This window comes from Cavia porcellus, unplaced genomic scaffold, assembly GCF_034190915.1.
Source record: "Cavia porcellus strain 051 isolate PalLab524CR breed Dunkin Hartley unplaced genomic scaffold, mCavPor4.1 scaffold_23, whole genome shotgun sequence".
NCBI lineage: Eukaryota > Metazoa > Chordata > Mammalia > Rodentia > Caviidae > Cavia > Cavia porcellus.
The window spans coordinates 59,772,215-59,793,864 of NW_026947506.1; positions in this window are offsets into that span (position 1 = coordinate 59,772,215).

The following is a 21,650-nucleotide window of genomic DNA, read 5'->3' on the forward strand; positions in this document are numbered from 1 at the left end:
TTCACAGTATCTCCACCCCCAGCAAGGAAGGAGGCAGTCATGCTGTTGATGGATTCATCTGCATCTCTGCAGACAGGCTTGAGGCTTTCCACAGAATGAGACGAGGGGCATCATGGGAAAGCAGCACTGAGGTCCGAGTGACAACAGGTAGAATGTGTGAATAGTGATCACCTCTGCTGGTGAAGAGGGAAGCCAATGCCTCAGACCACGCACCAGGTCTGCTTCTGATAGAGTTCACCTTCGAAGACATATCCAAGGGTGGATATACTTGGATATACTTGGATATAGCTCAAGGGTGGATATACTTCTGAGGGTTTAAGATTTGGGAAGAATCGGAAACATTATCTGACCCAATCTTTTCACTTTACAGAGGAGAACACTGAGGCCCAGAATGAGGAAAGTGACGTTCTCAGCACCAAGCGCTGGCTGCCACCCTTGCTGTACAGAGCTGTGTGTGTCCCAGGACAGCTGCTGTGGCCCTTCATGCGTGGAGGAGCAGCTATTCCAGGCCTCTGTTGCTGACAAGAAGCGCACTCCTGAGTCTCTGAGGTACACAGAAGCCAGGCAATGTGTGACACTCTGACCTGGGAGCCATAATGCCATGTACACTTCTTCTCCTGGGACTCGGGGCCCCTCTCACTTCAATCACGTTGACACATTGACATCCCCTTTCCCTGATGGCACTCAGGCTCTTCCATCAAGTTCTACACAAAGGACCCGACAAGCAGAAAGAGAAACAAGATGAATGGAAGAACTGCTGACGTCTTGCAGAGATTTTACAGCAGCTCAGTCACACAAAATATCATTCTTAATAACAAGAGGGCACAGCATGTGATGATTACAATACTGACAAAACCAGCTGCTACATTGAGTCACACAATACAAGCCCTGGACACAGGCAAGAAGCACTTTGACTCTGGAGTTTGCCTGATTTGCCATCACCTGATTTCGGATCTCTTAAACTCCTGAGTCAGTGTGCTTTTTAGTTTATCTGTCTTTCACCTCAGACAGTAACCTTTAATGGAGTTAATTAAAGACACATTTCAAAATTCCCCTTGTAATGTTTTGATTGTAGTTGTAAAATATCCCACACTAACCTTTCCTGCTTTTGTAATTACTGGCTTATGAAACTCCAATTATTTTCCCCTTTGTGAACAATCACCTTTAAGGAAATTTTCCCTGGTCATTGTTATGTGGCTTTTGGTTTGATAACAGAAATTATAAACTACTACAGCCTGCTATTACAGGCCATAAAATCCATGTCATGTAATGTTGCATACTGCCTTAAATTGCTTGTGTCTCTATTGTCAGCGCTGCAGTGTGAGTCTCTGTTTACATTTCTGTCTCCTCCTTTAGACTCTGAAACACTCAGAGCAGGAACATGTAATATGCACTTCATTTCTGCTGCCTGCCAAGCATAGGTTCTGCCCTGCTGGGTCTTATTTCTTGAATTGCTAGGTGGTGGGGTGAGACTCAAAGATCTCCCTTGGAATGCTTCATGTCTTGATTCTTTTAATATAAAGCATGTGGGAAGCCGCCTATGATGGCGCCCATTTCCTGCTTCCGGGTTCTTCCCGGCCTGAACAAGCCCGCCAAATTGTCATATCTGCCCAGTTACCCGTGACGCTAGCCTATCAGCTTGTTAGGCGCGCTTCTCTGTGATTGGATACTGCTTCCCCTTATAAGAGGTTGTTCCTGCCCCCAACGGCGGAAGAGGAACCAACGTTGAGGGTGGCGGACCTTGTTAGGTCCGGTTCGCTGTACGTAATAAAGTTTGAGAGCTGATCCTGCTCGAGTTTGGCCTCCTGTCTTCCGCGGCTCCGGTCATCTGGTGGCCCTTTACGGGGACTAATCACCCCCGAGACGTGGCAGTGGACAACGCTCCAACGCAGAGCTGCAAGACAGGTGAGTAGAGGATAAACCTGGGCCCTGGGTGGCGCGCACCTACAGGGTTTGTAGACTCCTCTCAGGCTCACGCGTAAGTGGCGGATTCCTTGGGCCTCACGCGGTGAGTAACATATAAAAGAAAAGGTTGTCCACTGCCAGACTTTGTTGTGTGTCCTTCCTGCCGGCCGGGAGTGACACCGACATCTGGTGGCCCCCGTACGGGGAATAAAAGACTCAGCGTCGTGCCTCTTCGGCCGGGAGGTGCGATTGCTGTCGCCTGCGGTACGACGGAGGACCTGGCCCAATAACAACGGAAGGCATCGAGCACCTCTTCTCTTCACCCTGATCAGCTACGTGAGATACAGCGGTTCCCGGGACAGGTGAGTACTGGGTCACCTGGGTTGGGTGGACGCACCTAACAGATTTTGAGCGCCACACGAGTGGACGCTGGGTTTTTTTTTTTTTCTTTTCTTTTCCCTTTGCATCTGTTTTGCTTTCGCTTCGCTAATACAGCCCGACAGGCTTTTGATAGAGCTCGATTGGAATGCTCAGAGGAGCCCGGAGCCACTGCCGATTGTGGGTCTCCGGAGGACCCTCAGGGCTCTAATTCTGATTCGGATTTGGAAGGCTCAGAAGAGGAGGTCGTCTTTGCTAAGCATGACCCTCCTACACCGTTAAAAGAGGAACTTAGGGCTCGGGAAGTTAAAAAGGGGAACCAAACACCACCCTGCCCGAGCTACTCCGCCTTACGGGAAGAGCTTAAGCCCTTCCGCCCTTTGGCAAGTTCGCGACCCATGGTCGCTCCCTTCAGGGCGCCAGGCCCCACTGCACCGCCGTGGCCGGAAGAGGAGTTGCTCCCTGGGCTGCCACCACAACCTATGGCACCGCCCTGGTTAGAGGGAGAGCTACTTCCTGGGTTGCCTTCTGCGCCCCCATCTGGGGAGGGAGGAGGACGTTCCTTCCACCAGAGGGTATGGTCGCGGCTTCCCTTTGAGTGTTCCGGTCTCCATGCATTCCCGGTACAAGTAGGAGGCAGGGGAGGAGGAGGATATTATGAGCCCTTAGAAATTAAACAACTTAAAGCTATCAAGGACGCAGTTTCAGCTTATGGGCCCAATGCGCCATTTACCATGGCGCTTTTAGAGGCATTGGCAGGTCTGCTTTTAACTCCTGGAGATTGGACCCAGCTGGCACGCGCCTGCCTCTCCCCCGGACAATATTTAGATTGGAAGTCCTGGAATGAGGAATTCTGTGTAGAGCAGGCGGCAGCCAACAGGGAAAATAACCAGAGAGAGTGGAACAGGGATATGCTATTAGGGCGAGGAGCCTTTGAGGAAGATCAAACTCAATACCCTCGCCAGGTTTATGAACAAATTAGCCGCTGTGGCCTCCAGGTCTGGAGACGGCTGGCTGGAAAGGGAGAACATACGGGTCACCTTACAAAAATTATACAAGGGCAGGGAGAGCCATTTTCAGACTTTGTGGCCCGCATGCTTGAGGCCGCTAACAGGATTTTTCCAGATGCTGAGGCGGCTCACCCTCTCATAAAACAATTGATTTTTGAACAGTGCACTAAGGAGTGCCGTGATGTCCTAAGAACTAACAAAAATAGGTCCTTAGAAGAGTGGACACGCCTGTGCCGTGAATTGGGTGGCCACGGCCTAACGCCCAAAGGAAGAATATCATTGGCACTCTTTACCATAATCATTCCCCTGCCATGGAACATAGCAATCCGTCCCCAACCGACAAAGGGCTGGTTAGATGGAAAGATGTCCTTACAGGACAATGGATGGGCCCGGATCCAGTGATTAGCTGGACCCGAGGTGCGGTTTGTGTCTTCCCACAGGAACCAGGCTGCGAACCGCTGTGGGTCCCGGAAAGATTGACACGAGCAGTAAACTCCCCACCAGTTCCTGATAAAGCACAGGAAGATAAGCCCGCGGACACAAGTCAACTCGACCCTTCTGGGACCGACGCTCAGCGCCCGAGACCATCTACAAACTAAAATGTCTGGTTTGGAGTTTTTTCTATCACCCTTCGGAATTGTTCAGTGGGGGCCGCTTGGGGGGCCACGGGATATTGTAATGAACCTCAACCTGATCCCCTTAAACATACTTCCTCCCTCTTCGCGCAGCATCAACTTTGCAATGCGCTGGGTGCTTGCTTAGACCTCCGCCCCTTTATGACACTTAATCAGACACTGAAAAATACATCCTCCGCAGCCAATATGCAAACCCAGCAACAGGTCAAGGTCACAGCTATGACAGCCATGCAAATGGCAGCAGGTGACCCATCAGGCCAGCAGGCCGCCGCATATCTCCTTCACATTGCAGAACATCAGCTATAAGAGCTGAGTGGGCAAGCCAATGACGGGTAAGACGGGAAAAGCCCTCCCGGTCAACCTAAGACAGGCTCCACTCAGATATACATGGCCTATAAGGCCAGGGGTCCCTTCTGGAGTCAAATTATTGGCATTGAGATGCGAGACCAAGGGTACTGCAGTGCCATCCGCCCCAAAGGTTGGGGGGAAGGCAGGAATGAATGTCTATATGCATCCAGGTTCGGTTCACAAAAGCCTGGCCCTGCGAAAAAATGAACCACTCACCTTGAGCATGGTCCTGGCGCAAGGATATGCACAAAACAGGGTGATGCACAGCAGGGTATAGACCTCTACATTCTCTCATGCCTCGGCCTACAAGGTAGGCCCACTCCTAGGTGTCTAACAGCAACAAGGTCATAGACACCTTGGAGGGACCCACAGACCATCCTATTTTAATAAATAAAAAAAGGGGGAGATGTGGGAAGCCGCCTATGATGGCGCCCATTTCCTGCTTCCGGGTTCTTCCCGGCCTGAACAAGCCCGCCAAATTGTCATATCTGCCCAGTTACCCGTGACGCTAGCCTATCAGCTTGTTAGGCGCGCTTCTCTGTGATTGGATACTGCTTCCCCTTATAAGAGGTTGTTCCTGCCCCCAACGGCGGAAGAGGAACCAACGTTGAGGGTGGCGGACCTTGTTAGGTCCGGTTCGCTGTACGTAATAAAGTTTGAGAGCTGATCCTGCTCGAGTTTGGCCTCCTGTCTTCCGCGGCTCCGGTCAAAAGCACTTCCTCTTTCAAGTATCTTTTCTCTGAACAACACTGATATGTTGGATGTCTTCTTTAAACGCTTTCTGAAAGAGATGATCCTAAAGGTTAAAAAACCTATCACTAAACTGCAAGACAAATGGTGATTTGTATTTTCTTTATGACGCTATTTGTTCTCTAAATTATCTCCAATTTATATATAGTTCTTGTTAATCTGGACAAATCTTAAAAATGGAACTTTTCAGTTTTAATGAAATAGACCAACTCTTAAAGGAAAATATGCATCAGGCATGTTGGCACACATTGTAATCCTAGTTCTCTGAGAGGCCGAGCTAGGAAGATTGCAAATTCAAGGGCAATTTAGTGACTTGGCAAAACCTGATCTCAAAATAAAAAATAAAAAAAAAGGACTGGGAATGTAGTTCAATATGTATGTACTACGTTTACTCTGTCATACCAGGAGAGAGAGAAAGAGGAAAACAGAGAGAAGGAGAAGAAAGAAAGAAAGAAAGAAAGAAAGAAAGAAAGAAAGAAAGAAAGAAAGAAAAGGAGAGAGAAGTGGGGAGGAGAGGAGAGAGATAAGAAAGAAGGGATGGAGGACAAAAGGGAAGAGGAAGGGAGAAAAATTAAGGAAAAAGAAAAGGAGAAAAAAGGAGAAAAGGAAAAATAAAAGGGAAGGGAAAGAATGAGAAGGGAAGGGAAGGGAAGGGAAGTTAAGGGAAGGGAAGGGAAGGGAAGTTAAGGGAAGGGAAGGGAAGGGAAGGGAAGGGAAGGGAAGGGAAGGTGCAGCATGCCATGAATTACTCAAGCTATTTAATATTTTAGTATGAAGTAGGCTTGGCATCAAATGGCTAGATGAATCTGAGCACATTTAAGGCAGGCCAGGCTGCGCTATGATGTTCTATAGGTTGGGTGACTCAGATGCATTTGCAACTTACAATGTGTTTACCAGGACATAAAACCTCATTATGAGTCCAACAACATTTCTGTTACTGTCAGATCTGAGAAACAGATTTAATCCAAGATATACAAGTATTTATAAAGATTTGCTCATGATGGCCGCCTAGAGTCAGGTGTGCAACAGCAAAAAATGTCCATCTATGCATTGGAGACCCAAAGAGTGTAGTCAAAGGTCTGGAGCTCTCTGGAGTGTTCCACGTAAGTCTGAATCGGGAGACTGAAGGGTCTGTGATGTGAGGCTGAAGGGGCTGTGCTGGCGGCTCAAGCTGAAGGTATGCCGTGGACATAGCACTCACACTGTCTCTGTGGCCTCCTCTTGCACAGGCTCATGGTATTTACAAAGTAAGGACCCTGGTCCCCTGCTGAGTAACTCAGCTAAACTTCTCAAACGGACACATGAAATCAACCATCACAACATCCTGGAGCAAAAACAACCACCCTAGGGCACTCTTCTATACTCTAGGATGTAGAACTGCTGAGCTACTTGGTCAAGCTTCTAACTTTCCCAGTTTGACACAGTGTATCAAGCATTACTAACAGATAGGGAGCACCTGCAAGAGCTGTGCAGAAGGAAGCTCTGAGCAAAGGCAGGGAGCCGAAGACCCAGAGACTGAGGACCCAGGGTGAAAGACAGAGCAAACAGGGATCAAGGAAGGAAGAAGTAAGGGAGAAGTAGGCTGAAAAATGAGTACATCAGTTAATCTCATGGGTCAACTTAGTGAGGCCATAGTGCACTGACATTTGGTAAACAGTATTGTTATAATGGTAGTTTGCAGATACAATTAACACTTAAATCTAGCAGACTTGGCATAATGTAAATTACCCTCCATGATGAGGGTGGACCTCATCCAATCAATTGAAGACCTTAAGAGAAAGACAAAAAAAAAAAAAAAACCTTCTCAAAAAATTGGGAGTCCTACCTGACTTTGGACTTGAGAAGCAACATCTGCTCTTCTCTGGGTCTCCAGAGAACTGGCTTTCCCTGAAAACTTCGGACTTTCCAGTCTCCAAGACCACAAGAAAATTCCCTAAAATGTATTCTGACTGACTTATAAGTAGATAACAGGTAGACAGATTTATAATACATAGATGATAAATAGCGTCTTAGTCAATTTCTCATTAATTGAACAAAATAACCAACACCTACAACTTGAAGGAAGAGAGGTTTATTTTGCCTGATGCTTTTTAGAGATTTCTGTCCATAGTCAGAAAGGGCATGGTGGAAGGGTCTGGCAGAAGAAAACTGCTCACCTTATTACAGTCAAGAAGCAGAAAGACAAGGAAAGAGCTAGGGAAGGAGATAGGTCCTTTCAGGCCACCCTCAGTGGTCCACCTCTCCCAACCATGCTCTACTTCCTAAAGTCAGTCATCCAAAGTGCCCTTGTGATCACCTTGCAGCACATGAGGCTCTTGGGGACCATCACAGATCTAAACCATAACAGGCATATGATAGATAGATAGATATAGAGATAGATATAGATATAGATATAGATATAGATATAGATATAGATATAGATAGATTTTGCACATACACACAGCCATCCTACTGGTTCTGTTTCTCTAGCAAATCCTAACTAATGTAATCAGTCTAGAATCAAAACATGTAATTGACAAGTAAAAGTCCTCAAAGTACTAGAGCCAAGATCATAGGACTATATATTTGGCTAAAATAAATCTGTGTGTCCCTGAAATGATCTAATTCTTTAGGTCACTGTAGAAGGCTCTTAGCAAGATTCAAATTTGACAGCCCAGTGTCAGTGAAAAATGGGCAGCAGTGTTCAACCTTGACAAGAAAACAAAAGCATACTTGTGATGCCATGCTTGTGCTTAGGTATTGTCTTAGTCACTTTCCCATCTCTGGAACAAAATATCAGGTGTCAACAACTTAAACGAGGAAAGGTTATTCTGGCTCATGATTTCACTTCACGGCTGGCTGGCTCTATGGCAGGAACAGCATGGCAGAAGGGTATGGTGGAGGAAACCTGCTCAACTCATGATGGTCAGGAAGCAGAGAGAGAAGGAAAGAGCCAGGAACAAGAGCACACCCTTCCAGGGAACACCCCAGTGAGCACCTCTGTCAGGCCCCCACCTAACAGCACATTCAGCTCTGAACTCATCAGTGAATGAATCCACTGAGGAATGCAGTACCCCTATGCACATGAGACTTTGGGAGAAACTTTAGATCTAAACTATAACAAATACACATGTGCATCCATTCTGAGTCCATAGCCAATGCTTGGAGTTCAACAGATTTCTATTTCTTATTTACCAGAAGTGGAACAAGAACTTAAAGACACTTAAAGGCAACTGAAACACTGAATTCTTCCAGATTTATATAATCATTTCAGTTTTACAGTTGCTTTGCCTGCACTCAGTTTGACAGCAGTTGTTAAGCAATTTGCCTTTATTAAGCCTTTCCCAAGCATTCAACTTAATTTTCATAGAAATGACAACTCTATTACTTCCATCCTCGCATTCATTAGTACCACAATATTTACCTAATTCTGTAATTTCCATAAAAAAATAAATTTGCACGAACAGGTTTGGGGACAAGGATAATTGACTTTAGTTAAGCGTGCAGCTTCCCTGACTGAAACAACTATGAACCTCGGTTGGCAGGTTTTACAGAGGAAAAGGGTACCAGACAGCAGAGCAAGGCAGTTAAGTGGAGGTCAGTCAGGAGCCAGGGTGTGCTGCTAACTAACTGCCTTGGGTGGGAGCTGGATTCGTGAGGTTTGCAGGTTTCTGTGATGTTGATACTTCCAACACATGACATCACTGCTCCAGCAACCAATAAAAGCCAGCTCTAGCATCCTGACATCTCAGTAGTTCGCCTGGATAATCTCTACAGAAAACCACACACACTCATCTGCTGTGTGTTCCTTTCTCTGTTTCATTGCTGACACTTGCACCCTGCTGATGCCTGGAACCAACTGGAAAATGCAGTGAATGTTTTAATTTTTAAAAAGTTATTACAGTAAAAGGCATATTGCCACTGATCTTCCTCAAAATACCCTCCTATATTTTGGACACACTTCCCCTATCATTCTTGTTGCTTTTTGAAGCAGTCTGGAAGTTGTATTTTGTGAATGTCTGTAGGAGGTATGATCAACAATATGGTGAGTGTTGTGGCCAACACTCAGCCAGTGGAAAGGAGTTTAAAGGTAAAAACACGAGCTGTGCCCTCATCCGCCTTTCATCAGGTCTGGCACCCTGTGACTTCTAGCTCTTCCTTGAAGTCAAAATGACTGTGAACGGGAAACATTTTCACTCAGGGCACTGAGGCAGCCACAGCAGAACAACTAAAGACACTCTTGAAACATTTCCAGAACACATTCAGAAAATAGCGAGAATAAAATCAGTGTGTTCAAAGTAAGGTGAGTGAGCACATTGGAGGGGATAATGACAAGGTGTCTTTTACTGTAATAAATTTTCAAAATGTAAACATTCGCCATGTTCCAGTCACACCTATGTTTGATTACGGTTCTGGAGGCTGGGAGACTCAGGAGCATGGCACTGCTAGTAGCTTGGCTTTCAGTGAGCACTTTTGCTTCTTCATCTCACGGAGAAGGCAAAGGCCAAGTAGGCACATGGGGAAGAAGGAAAGCATGGGGCACAACCTCAGTTTATTACAACTGTTCTTGCCGTAACTAATGCAGTCCCACAGGAGCAAGAGCTCTTTCACTCTAGTGAGAATTTCTGCAACTCAGTCCCACAAGAGCAGCATGAATGGCCCAAGTATGATTCAAACACCTTTCAATACTGTTGCACTGAGAATCAAACTTCAGCATGAATTTCAGAGGGGTAAAAACAACACTCAAATCACAGCACTGAGTTGGGTGTGATGGTGCACCCCTGAAATTCTATAATTTGGGAGACTGAGATAGGAGAATCATGAGTGAGGTCAAGGCCCACCTGCATCACATAGACCTTGCTGGGGGCGGGCGGGGGGACATGCTGGTTAGTAGGTTGCAACATAGATCTCTCCAGCTGAACCATGAAGCAAATAAAGAAACTCTCAAGATCTGCTAGTTAAGACAGAAGTGAGCTCAGTGGTACAATACATACTTAACATGTTCAAGACTCAGCTCCACAAAACAATAATAAAATAGAATCAAAAACAAAGAATTTCTAACTCAATTCCTTTCAAATAGGCTACTTTAGAATCTAAGAGAAAGAAAATATTTTCACGAAATTATCTTCCAGCAGTAATATGTCATATGGTCAGTAACTTAGTAATATGGTCATCGTCCACCTCCTGTCTCCTCTGCTGTGTCTGTACCTTTCTCTGTTTCACTACGTACCTGAAACCTGCTCTCCTGATAGAAAACCCTCCAGGGTCACTGCTCTCATTCATATGAGCCAATATTCAAAGTAGGTCCCCTGAAAAAAAGAGCCATTCCACGTGATTGATAGAGAATACAGTCACAATGGAAATCAGTATGGAGATGCCTCAAAAGCAATAAAACTAGACATTTTATTGGACCCATTCATGCCTTGAATAGGTATCTTCCACAAAGAACTAAAGTCATCGTACTACAATGATCCATGCACACCCATGTTAATAGTAGCACAATTCACAATAGCAAAATTATAAAAGTGGCCTATATGCCCGACAAATGAATAGATAGAGAAAATGTATTTATACACAATGGTGCACTCCTCTGCCATGAAAAGTGATACATTTGAGTCATTTGTGGGAAAATGAGTAGACCTTGAGATCATAATATTAAGTGAAATAAATCAGAGATAGGAGGTTAAATAACATATTTTTCTCTTATCTCAGAAACTCAAAGTATAAATAATTAAAGGGCAAAATAAAAGAGTGATCTTAGGAAGCAAGGAGTTGCATTCATGCCCACAGGAAGGGGATCTGGGGAAGAGTAGAAGGGATGACAGGGAGGGGAGAGAAGTAAAAAGTGATCAAAGTGCCATGCAAATAGTTCTACTTCCCCAAGATGCATGTGAGTATTACATGTTGCAAACACACTCCAACTTTAAACAAAAAGCAGGTCCCCAAGAAGTGGGAGTAAAAAAAACCTGGTATGAATCAGGAAAGGGAAAGCCTAGGTTTTAGCCTGATATGCTAAAGGAGGTATTTGGAAAAGATCTGGAAAGGAAAATTCTGAGGTATGAGGCTATCCAGGGAGAAGCCACAGAGTCTCCGCAACACAAGCCCGTGGTACTAGCTGCTGGTTACCTTGGAGTCTGGCCCATTCATATCTACCCAAAACTTCATCCATCCAGTTTCTCACAGATAGCTGCTATTTCATTCTCTGGGATTTGCCCAAGGCATTATCTCAGATCGTAGGTCAGGAGTTGGGGACTACGGTGCATACAACATCATTGTTCACCTACTATGAACCGGACACTCACTGTCTTCCCCGGACCCCAGCCATGGCCCCTGCAGCCTTCTCCAGGGTGAGTGAGTCATTGGCAATGCTTCCGTGGTTTTCAGCATGGCAATGTGTGGAAACACATTCTACTCCACCTTCTGTTCCGTCGGATGTCCTGGGTCTTGAGTCAAATAAAACCAAAGACCCACATTTTCCTGAAGAGGAAATTAATGGATTTACAGGTATCCTGTGACAGCTGTCATTTATGGAGGTGAAGACTTTAAAAGCAAAGTACTCTTGTTGATGCTTTAAAACACAGCAGCAGTTCTATCCATAAGTAGCAATTGTTACCATCTGGTGAGCGTAAGTGTTACTGTGGGCAACTATTATAAAACACGTGAGCAAAAAAGGAACTGTCATAGTCTTGGAGGTAGACAGGTGAAGACAAGAGAATTCTTAGAAATCACTATGCAGCCCTCCTGACAATCCCCAGGGCCCCTTGTCCACCTGCTTCTTGTGTGGGTGGATGGTTGGTAACCCCTGAAGGTCTCAAGTCCCTTCCAGGTCACCCCAATCATTTCTACAGATTCTGCTTCTCCCAGGGTTATCTTGAGTCCCCTCACTGTAGCATTTAACCAGATCTTCCGCCCCAGGAATGTTTCAACCACTGAAGAGTGATGACCAAAAGCTAGAGCCGGTTTTCTGCCAAAAGCCATTGAATGGGTGAGAGTGCCACAGGCAGACCCCTGCCTGGTGAAGCTGTCACTGATATTTGGGAGACACTGATCACAGAAGTCCCCAGATTTGGTCCTCTAAACTGGTCCCTACTCTCAGAGACCCACTGAAACCTAGACACCTGCCTGTGGAGCCCCTTCCAACCCAGTTGTCCTTGGTATCTCAGGTAACAAACTGGTTGTTCTCACCCTCTTTCTAGTTCCAGAAAATTAAGCTCCTTCTTTTCCCCCTCCTGCTTGAATCTCCCACCTGCATGAATCTGGAGGCTACAGAAGCCCAGTGTCTCCAAACTCTGAAGGAAGAATGAAAGGGGGGAGAAACGTGGGACACAAGGAAATATGGGGCCAAGGAGCATTACCTACTTCCAAAATGTTATGCCACCACACTTTGAGATATCACCCGGGTGGGTATGAGTGTGAGACCCCAGAGGGCATTGAATGAGTCGGCTTTATCATTGCTGACCACGGTACCCAGCACCCACAATTTAGAGGAGGAGAGGCACAACTTAGCTCACAGCTTCAGGGGACTCAGTCCATGGTCAGACTCCAAGGAAGAAAACGATGATGAAGGCACAGTGAAGCATGGGATGTGGGAGCACTCTACTCATCTAAGGGGCCACTGATGTTCACAGGTGGATGTGCTGTTAGCAGGTAAGCCCTGGTTGGGAGAACTAGGTCACTTGGAGTGTGACTGGGAAAGTTTACCTCTTGGGAGCCCTGTGCTCTACCTCCCACACACTGAGAACTGAGTAACTTTACTCCACCGTATCCTCCCACATGACGCTCCTGCCTTAGAGCCAGATGACCACAGACTCAAACTGCTGAAACCACGAGCCAAGTAGGTCATTTCCTCTTTTAAATTGTTTATGACAGATATTTTTCCCAGCAAGAAGAAAGCCAATTTATATATCTTTCCTTCCTTTTATTTTGGTTTGTTTGGCTTGGCTTAGTTTAGCATTTTTAGCTAATTAAAGAATTAAAGAAATCAGGCATATAGTACAAGCTCTTCTATACCTCACTTATTGTTCTCTTTGTCATTAACATCTTACATTACCATGGCACATCTGTCACAGTTAATGAGCTAGTTTTGATCCATTATGAGTGCCTGAAGCCTACACTGTTCACGGCTGAGTTTTTCTCCAGTGTCCTCTTCCTGTCCCAAGATCTCACCTAGGAAAACATGTTATATTTATTCATCATGCCTCCTTAGGTTCTTCTTGGCTATGGCAGTTTCTTAGGCTTTCCTTGTGTCTTCCCCTTTTTTTGGTAAATATTTACTGAAGTATAATAACACACAAAGAAAATCAGCCGCATGGAAAGTGGACAGCTTGACCAATTTTCTTATGGGAATTATGTAACCACCATTCAGATCACTACTTATAACACTGTCAGCACTCAGACATTCCTTTGTTCCTTCCAGTCACCCCCTACCTCCCAAGAGAAATTTCTATTCTTAGATTAGATAGCACGTTTTTTAAATTTTGCATATACAAAATCATATGCTCTGAGTCTCATGCATCTGGATCCTTTTGTTCAGAGTGCCCTTTCCCTTTAGTTTCCTGAGAATGCTGCCTTTGTTGTATTCTACTCCTGGGCCCCCGATGCCAAAAGGTTATGAGGGAAAACCAGTTCCAGAAGCACGGGCTACGGTGAGTGTCAGGGAATGATAAAGATTTTTGCCACTAAAAGTGCAGGCTTTTCTTTGTTGTAGGCCTGGAAGACCTCTTTGGTTCGCCTCTCTCCTTAAACCCTTCCACATTATGGCATGCTGTGTTTCTGGAGTGATTCAGTCTGGCATCTGTTCAGTCCCTGAAATCTCATCAGTTACCAATGAATGTTTCCATTCTGGCTCTGAACCACAAAGCTCACAGAATTTGATTCTTCTTTCTAGTTTATGACAAATGGCATGTCTCATCTGCATTTGGGCTCTCAGCTGGCCAGTAGCATAGCCTTAGAGGACAACAGATACTCACTTTCTCATGGACCAAACATGCTCTGGTTCAGCCTATTTTCCTATTGTGAGGGCAAAGTGCCAGACATGTCATTTAAAGGAAAGAAGGTTTATTTTGGATCATGGTTTTAGAGGTTTCAGTCCATGGCCAACTAGCTCCAAGGCAGAAACATCATGGAGGCAGGGAATGTCAAGAGAAAGCTGCTTACCTCATGATGGCTAAAAGCACAAAGTCAGAGTGAAAAGAGCTCAGAAAGAGAAAAGCACTGTGGACAAGAACACACCCTTCAACTTATACCCCAAATGCCCCACTCCAGTCAGCCCCCATCTCTTGACAGCACAGTCAGCTATGAATTCACCAATTGATGAATCCACTGGGGAGTATTGCGCCCCATGATCCAAAATCACCTTCCAAATGCCTCATCTCTGAATATGTGAGCCTTTGGGGGGACATTTTAGATTTAAATCATAACACTCTTCTTGGTGAGACCATTCTGAATGTTCTTCTTCACCAGGACTCACCCTTGGCCTCTCACAACCACAGACAATCACAACCACCACTCTTATAAGAGAAATTCTAAGATTCTTTAAGTGTAATTGCAAGGCTGGAGGGTGGAGGAAAAGAGAGTGGGAGAGTTTAATCAGTTAGCAAGCTATAGACCAAAAACAAAATACATTACACATTCTTGACTGTAGAATGTAAATTTTTAATACAAATCCCATCAGGACCCCAAAGTGCCACCATGTCCTGTTTGTAGCCCAATCAATCCAGAAGTAACAGTACCTTCTGATGGACCACCCTTCTATGCAAAAGCTATCCCTACTTTGCACAATCCTGCCCATTTACCCACAGGTGGTATTGGATCAGTATAAACCAGTCATGCCTTCCTTCATGTATTAGCTATTGTCCCATCACTGAGACAAGACCTGCAGCTTATAGGAAGAGAGAATGATTCATGGCTTCCAGTGGGTTCAGTCTAAAGTCAGCTGCCTCCAAGGCAGAAATAACATTGTAGAAAATCTTGGCAGGTACCAGCTACTCATTCCATGGTGGCAAAGAAGCAGGGAGAGAGGAGCCAGGGTCAAGAATCTACCTTTCCGGGTCATGCCCACAGAGATCACCCCACTATAAGCTCAGTAGTGCCTCCAAGATCCAACCATGTTCTACATACATGAGACTTTGGGATAATATTTTAGATCTAACCTTAATGCTTCCTAAATTATCATCATAAAAAGATGCTCTTGGTTTTCTGAGGTCTGCTTGACGTTTTCTAGCCACTAACTCGCCCTCCACTGCTGGTACTTGTAGGAACTTGTCCTAGAACCTGGTCCTTTTGTTCTAGTGAACATCTTTAATCATGCAAAAAGCCTCTTGATATCTGAAACAAAGATTTTGGGTTTTGTTTTGTTTTGTTTTGAGATAGGGTAGCCCAAGCTGGCCTTGAACCCACTCAGGATGTAACCCAGACTGGCCTCAAATTCATCTTTTTGCCTCAGCCTCCTATGTGCTGAGATTACAGGTATGTGTCACCAAGCCTGATAAGAGTTTTGGCTTATACATACACACACACACACACACACACACACACACACACACACACAAACACACACACAAACACACACACACAGACACACACACAGACACACACACACAGATGCATGCACACACAGACACACACACACAACTCACACGAGACTTAACAACAACGTGGTTTCTAGCAGCTCCAAACCTTTTCTCTGGGATGACCCATTTCCTTTCAATGCCAGCCTGAAAAAGAACAATGCTGACCAAAGAATTGACCTTCTGTTCCAGCCCAACCTAACTGTGGGCCCTGACCTGCTCTCCCTAGAGCATTTACTTTAGAAAATCTGTGATTTAAATCCTTTCACTTTACTTTTAAGGTGAAAATCTTCCCCACCGCTGACAGGCTTCCTCCGGGACTTGTGGGCAGCTCCTTGAGGCACAGACACCCAGGGAGACAGTTGCTGTGTCTCCAGCTTCCTGGAAGATGTCAAGAGCCTGACTTCCTGGCCACCCACATCCAAGATAAAAGCTTCTTTCAGAAACCAAAGGAAAATCTGAATAAACCTTCCATCAGCCTCCTTCAGGTTTGGGATTACAGATGTATGCACCTATTCCTGGTTTATCATTGACTTTAGAAAACTGCTGACTTTACAAGTTCCTGAGTTAAACAATAAATTAGTAGGCATGTGCCAGTTTTGCTGTAAACAATAAGTCTGACATTTGATTGTTATGCTCATGACTGTTTAAATTGTTTTTTCAGGAATTTGAAGATAGCTTTGTCAGGTACAAAAGGATTAAAGGCACTTACTCCTGTCACTTAGGCCTGAAACAGTGACTGATGGGTGACATTCTGACTTTAGAGGGCAACTAATGTCCGTTTCCTGATCATCCCAGTGATGGAACTTTCTGACTGCACACCTTATGGAGAACCATGTGTAATGTGTATGCCATGACTAGGCATACACAGACCAGCTAGCTATTATTTTGCTCCTCTTTGCTCTAGTGGCCTTAGGGGAGAGATGGGGAGAGAACATGTCAGCTTCTTTAATCCACACAAACCTTTAAGCCTTGTCTGCAGGGAAGCAGAACTGAGGCTTATCCCATATTGCCAGACTTTTTCTCTTTTGCAAATTCTATTTCAGTGACTATACTAGGATAAAATAAAACTGTAACATTGTGCCTCCAGATGAGCACCAACTCACCAACAGATGGCAGAGTCACATAGCCCATCCCCACAAACACACCTTAACACCCTTCGGCCCTTTCTATGGCACCACCCAGCACCAACTACCTTGCATTTCAGCAGACTGGGCATAGACTACACCGCTTCCTCCTGCCCCACTGGTTGGAATAAAGTCTACCTGAGCTTTTTAAAAGAACGTTCAACTCTGTTCTCTTTGACAGCACATATGGTGGACAGAGGCCAATGGAGGAAGCTGCCATATAGGACCTGACTTTTCCTCTTACATCCTTTCTTTGCCAAGATCAAGTACCCTGGGGCCACAAAGGGCCATCAAAGAGAAGACTCCAAACCTCATCTGTGGACTGATTTCCCTTTCTACACCAAGAGGTTACATTACTAACACACCCTGCCTCACGTGTCGCAAAACAAAACAAACTGATAGTGTTGTTGATAAGCATGAGTCCCTGCTTCAGTGATAATGGGAATTTAAACTGAGGCATTGCACATGAATTTCCAGGAGAAATATTTAATTTGGAGGGTAAGTGGAAATAGGCTGGGGTCTCACCTCTGACAAAGGCCAATCTGGCCCCTCAAGAAGGAAAGTCAGAGAAGTCAGGGAAAGAATTTCTCTTGGAGGAACTCAAGAGGAGGATCAAGGCCAGGGATGTAGCTCAGTGGTACAGCGCAAGTGTGAGGCCCTGGGTTCAATTCCTGGTACCAAAAAAATTATAATAATAAGGAAGAGGATCAGATTGCTCTGTGTAGGAAAAACATGAGACCAGTTTCATGGTGCTGTGCTGGGTCTCAGTACGGGCAATCATCATCTCAACCCTGGTTTTGCATCTGCAGAGTAACCCTTATGGCTTGAGGAGCAGTTTGGTGCCCATGAGATGACTGCCTTATCCGGGGGGTGAGCTCACCCTCGAGTGGTCTGCAACACGCTGCTTTTCCTGGAACCCATGAGGACACACGTAGAGGAGTGTGGCTGGAGACTTCTATACCTTACCCCATCAGGCAACTGGAACGGGACATTGTAAGAGCTTGTCCTCAGGGCTCTCTAAAACCCAAAAATTGTTTAAGTTATTCTCATCTCAGTGTTCTCAGTCTTGAAGAGGGGCTGAGACAGACATGAGACGTTCAGGGCAAATAAGCCTTGTTTTATCCATTTTAGGAACTTTCTCAATGGCTGACATTCCTGTATACAGAGCTGAATGAACCTGACCCAGAGTTTTACAAAATGAAGGTCACTTTTAGTTATGGTTTGGGCATCTGCAGGCCCAAATGGAGAGTCTTAGTTCTCAGTAAAACCATGTTTCAGTCACTGACTGCTTCCCAAGAAAACAAAGCATGCTTTTAATAACAGGAGTGTGTTTGTCCTCTGTTCCTACGATGGTTTCCGACTTTGTTAGAAGAAGCAAGGAATAATGAATGGAGGGTGATCTGTGATTTAGAATGAGTGGGTCCCGCTGCAAAGCTGGCCATGAAAGCCAAATTAGAAGGACAATTTCAGAACAAGAGCTTGTCGGAGAGCTGGCAAGCTGGCCCCAGAAGCTTTCTCTCTAAGCCCTAGACTTCCCCAAGGGACAACGTCTATAAGAGACACTGCAGCATTATCATATTTCTCACACATTTCCCAAGCAAGCCATGCCAGAGGTCATGAGGTCCCAGGAGGGGCGCTCAATATGTATGTGAATATCCCCTTTTTGAAGTTCTCCCTCCTCAACTCTTCAGAAAGAGTTTAGTTGCTTTTTTCCCCCCAAGATATTCCAGAAATTGGCCCCCAGCTGGAGCTGAAGGTTTTTGTGCCCCAGGGAGGTTAGGAATGAATCCATTCCACAGCTCCCTGGTCTGGAGACGCTAAAGAGAGCAGAACCATCAAGTCCTAAAGGGGATATCACGGTAGGCCCTCCATGTGCAGAGCTAAGTGGCCCCCAGCCCACTTTCCCACTCCTCACAGGGAACGCACAGCTGGAGACAGGGACAGGTACTGAAGTTTGGCACTGTAGCCAGGCAGAGGTCTGAGACGAGTGCAGCCAGGACAGTCTGAGGGGGACAACACCCTGTGATAGGAATCATTAGGCCTGGGCAGCCTCTTGGTGGCTGAGATTTCACTCACTGTTATGAAAATCATCGACATTTAGTCAAACTTGATTTGGAGCGATTCCTCAGATGGGTGTCAGCCTTGGTCAGGTTGACCAAGTAGGACACACCCAAGGGGTCTTGGGTGTGGAGGAGGAAATCGAGACCCGTGACCTGCGGATAGCTGGTGAGATTCTTGGGCTAAGAAGAAAGCTCCTGGGGCCCCCTTGCTAGCTTTCTGGCTGTTCCTTGCTCCAAAATGCTCTTCTCAGTCTTTCTCTGACTATCACCCCTCCAAGAGACCTGTTGCTGTAAAGCAAATCCCCTCCATGCATTATGTATTTCCCTTGTCCGTATTTTCTCTTGATTGCAATTGTGTAAGTATGAGTGTGCTTTGTTTATTCAATGTCTATCCCTGCCAGCAGGCTGAGACAGCCCTGAGAGCAAGAATTGGGTCTCTTATTGGGTTCACTGCACAATATACACTGCCAGAAGGAAAGCGCAAAAAGATTGTCCCATCACAACCACTCAGCAAGACAGACACCCAGAAGTCCTGTCTTCCACCTGAACCAATGGCTTCCCCAGCAGGCAGCCTGTGACCCTCTCATCATCCCCATCCTGTCCCATCCCGGGTCTCTACCTCAATGTCACTATTTCACTCCCTCTTCACCCCCTTGTTGTAAAACAAGGCAGCGAGCAGGGACCTTTTAGAAATATTTCCTGGAGCATAACCTCTCTTGATCCTGTTGAAATTGACTCATTCAGCTGGTAAAGGCCGAGTATCAGCAAAATCCCAAACACCATTCGTGGAGCTGGGATAAAAAGAGAAATACAACCCACGTTCCATCCTTCAGAACCTTGGACACAAAGAAGAGACAGAAACAAATGATTCCCATAGGCTCCAAGAGCTATGGAGCAGACAGTATTACAGACCAAAAAAGAAGATTGAATGTATCTAAGGTCTCCAGAGCAACTGAACTGATGGGCTACATATATACATAGAAAGATTTATTTTTAAGACCTCATGTGATAATGGAGGCCAGAATCCAGAATCAGAAGGCTAAGCCAGTAACGTGGGAAAAGCTCGTATTTCAGAGCAAGTCCAAAGGCCGTCTGCTGGCTGATTCGTCTTCCTCAGAGAAGGAAGTCCATCTTTGTGCTACTCAGCTTTCACCTGATTAGATGAAGCCAACCCATATTATCTGCTTTACTTAAAGTCTACTTGCACCAAATTTTGTTTAGAAAAATCCATCCCAGGAACATCCAGAATAATGCTAGAGTAAAAATCTGGGTACTGTGGCCTGGTCAAGTAGGTAGATAAACTTAACTCAATGTGCAGAGATAGCAAACAGAGGAGGGGAAATTGAAGCTAAATGGGAATGAAAGGATTAAGTGGGCATAAGAGGAACTGTTGGGTGGAGAAGACAGAGAGCAGAGACATTTAAGGAAAAGGAAAGAGTTTATATAAAGGGCTTTGGAGCAACTACAAGCAATCAGGAATGCTGGGGCTTTGGCTCAGTGGCATAAGCACTTGCTTGGCAAGCCTGAGGTTGTGAATTCGATCCCAGATACTAAAATAAATAAATAAATAACAATCAGGCTGTGGACTCAAGTTTGGGGACAGCGTTGACTTTGGCCTGGCTGGCAGCCCCAGGAATTCCTTCCATACTCTCTACACCTCCTCCCAGTGTCTGACCTTCTTTTATCTTCATGATGGGAACCCAGGAAGTTTGTTGTCACTTCTTCAGGCTGGGATGACAGCTTAAGGCCTCTGTAGGATCCAAGACCTGAAATCTGCCCCATGAACTCAGCATCCTTCATAAACAGAAGGAAACACAACCCACAGCTTTGGAAACCCAGCAACTAAAGTGCACAGCTTAGGGGGTGTTTTTCTAAGTGCTGGAGTCTCCAAAGATATCTGCAGCCTGTGGACATGACAGTGACATGTCCGGGAGGATGCCAATTTTCCAGGAAGAAGCAATAAAGCACTAAACTGCTGACGTGTAGTAAGTAAAGTTTTGTTTTTTTGCTTTTTGGCAGTACTAGAGATTGAACTCATGATCTTCTTACTGAACCAGATCCCCAGCCCTTTTTGTATTTCTTGAAAGAGAGCATCATCAGGCACTATGTTACTCAGGTGGGACTGGAACTTACAGTGCTCCTGGTTCAGACTCCCAAAGAGCTGGAATTACAGACATGCACCACTATGTCCAGGTAAGTACAGGTCCTTAAAAGAGGGCCTACAGTCTTTTCCAGGGTGGCCATAATAAGACCCAAAGACTGAGTGGAGTAAACAACAGAAATGTATTTTGTCATGGTTTTAGAACCCCCAGAAGTCCAAGATCAAAGTATTGGGGGTGCTGATTCTTTCCAAGGGCTGTGAGAAAGGATCTCTCCTTGGGGTGTGTGTGTGTGTGTGTGTGTGTGTGTGTGTGTGTGTGTTTGCCCAAATTTCCCCACTGTACAAGGTATCACATTGGATTCTGCTCTACCCTGATGACCTCTGGGTCACATTCTGAGGTAGCATGATTACAATGTCCATCCATCACACGCTACCCAATAACATTTAGGTCAATAGCAGGTTGCTCCTCTAACAATGTCTCTGCCATTTAGCCTAGGTTTGTATTAGGCTGTCCCTCCTCAGTTTAGGATGTTCACACAATAACAAAACCACTGGAAGACAATTTTCAGAGCCTGTCTCTGTCGTTAATGGATGTATGACTCTATAGGATCAGGATGGGGAGCACAACTCAAATGGAACTCAAGTTAGGGGGTAAGCTGGAAAATGTAAGAACAGCACCTAGAGGGAAGCCTGAGGTTAGCCAGTGATCTATCTGTTCTCTACTCATCTTGCTCCTGAAGGTCTCTTGGGAACTGTCCAGGTGACACTTTCTGGAGGGGACCTATCCCT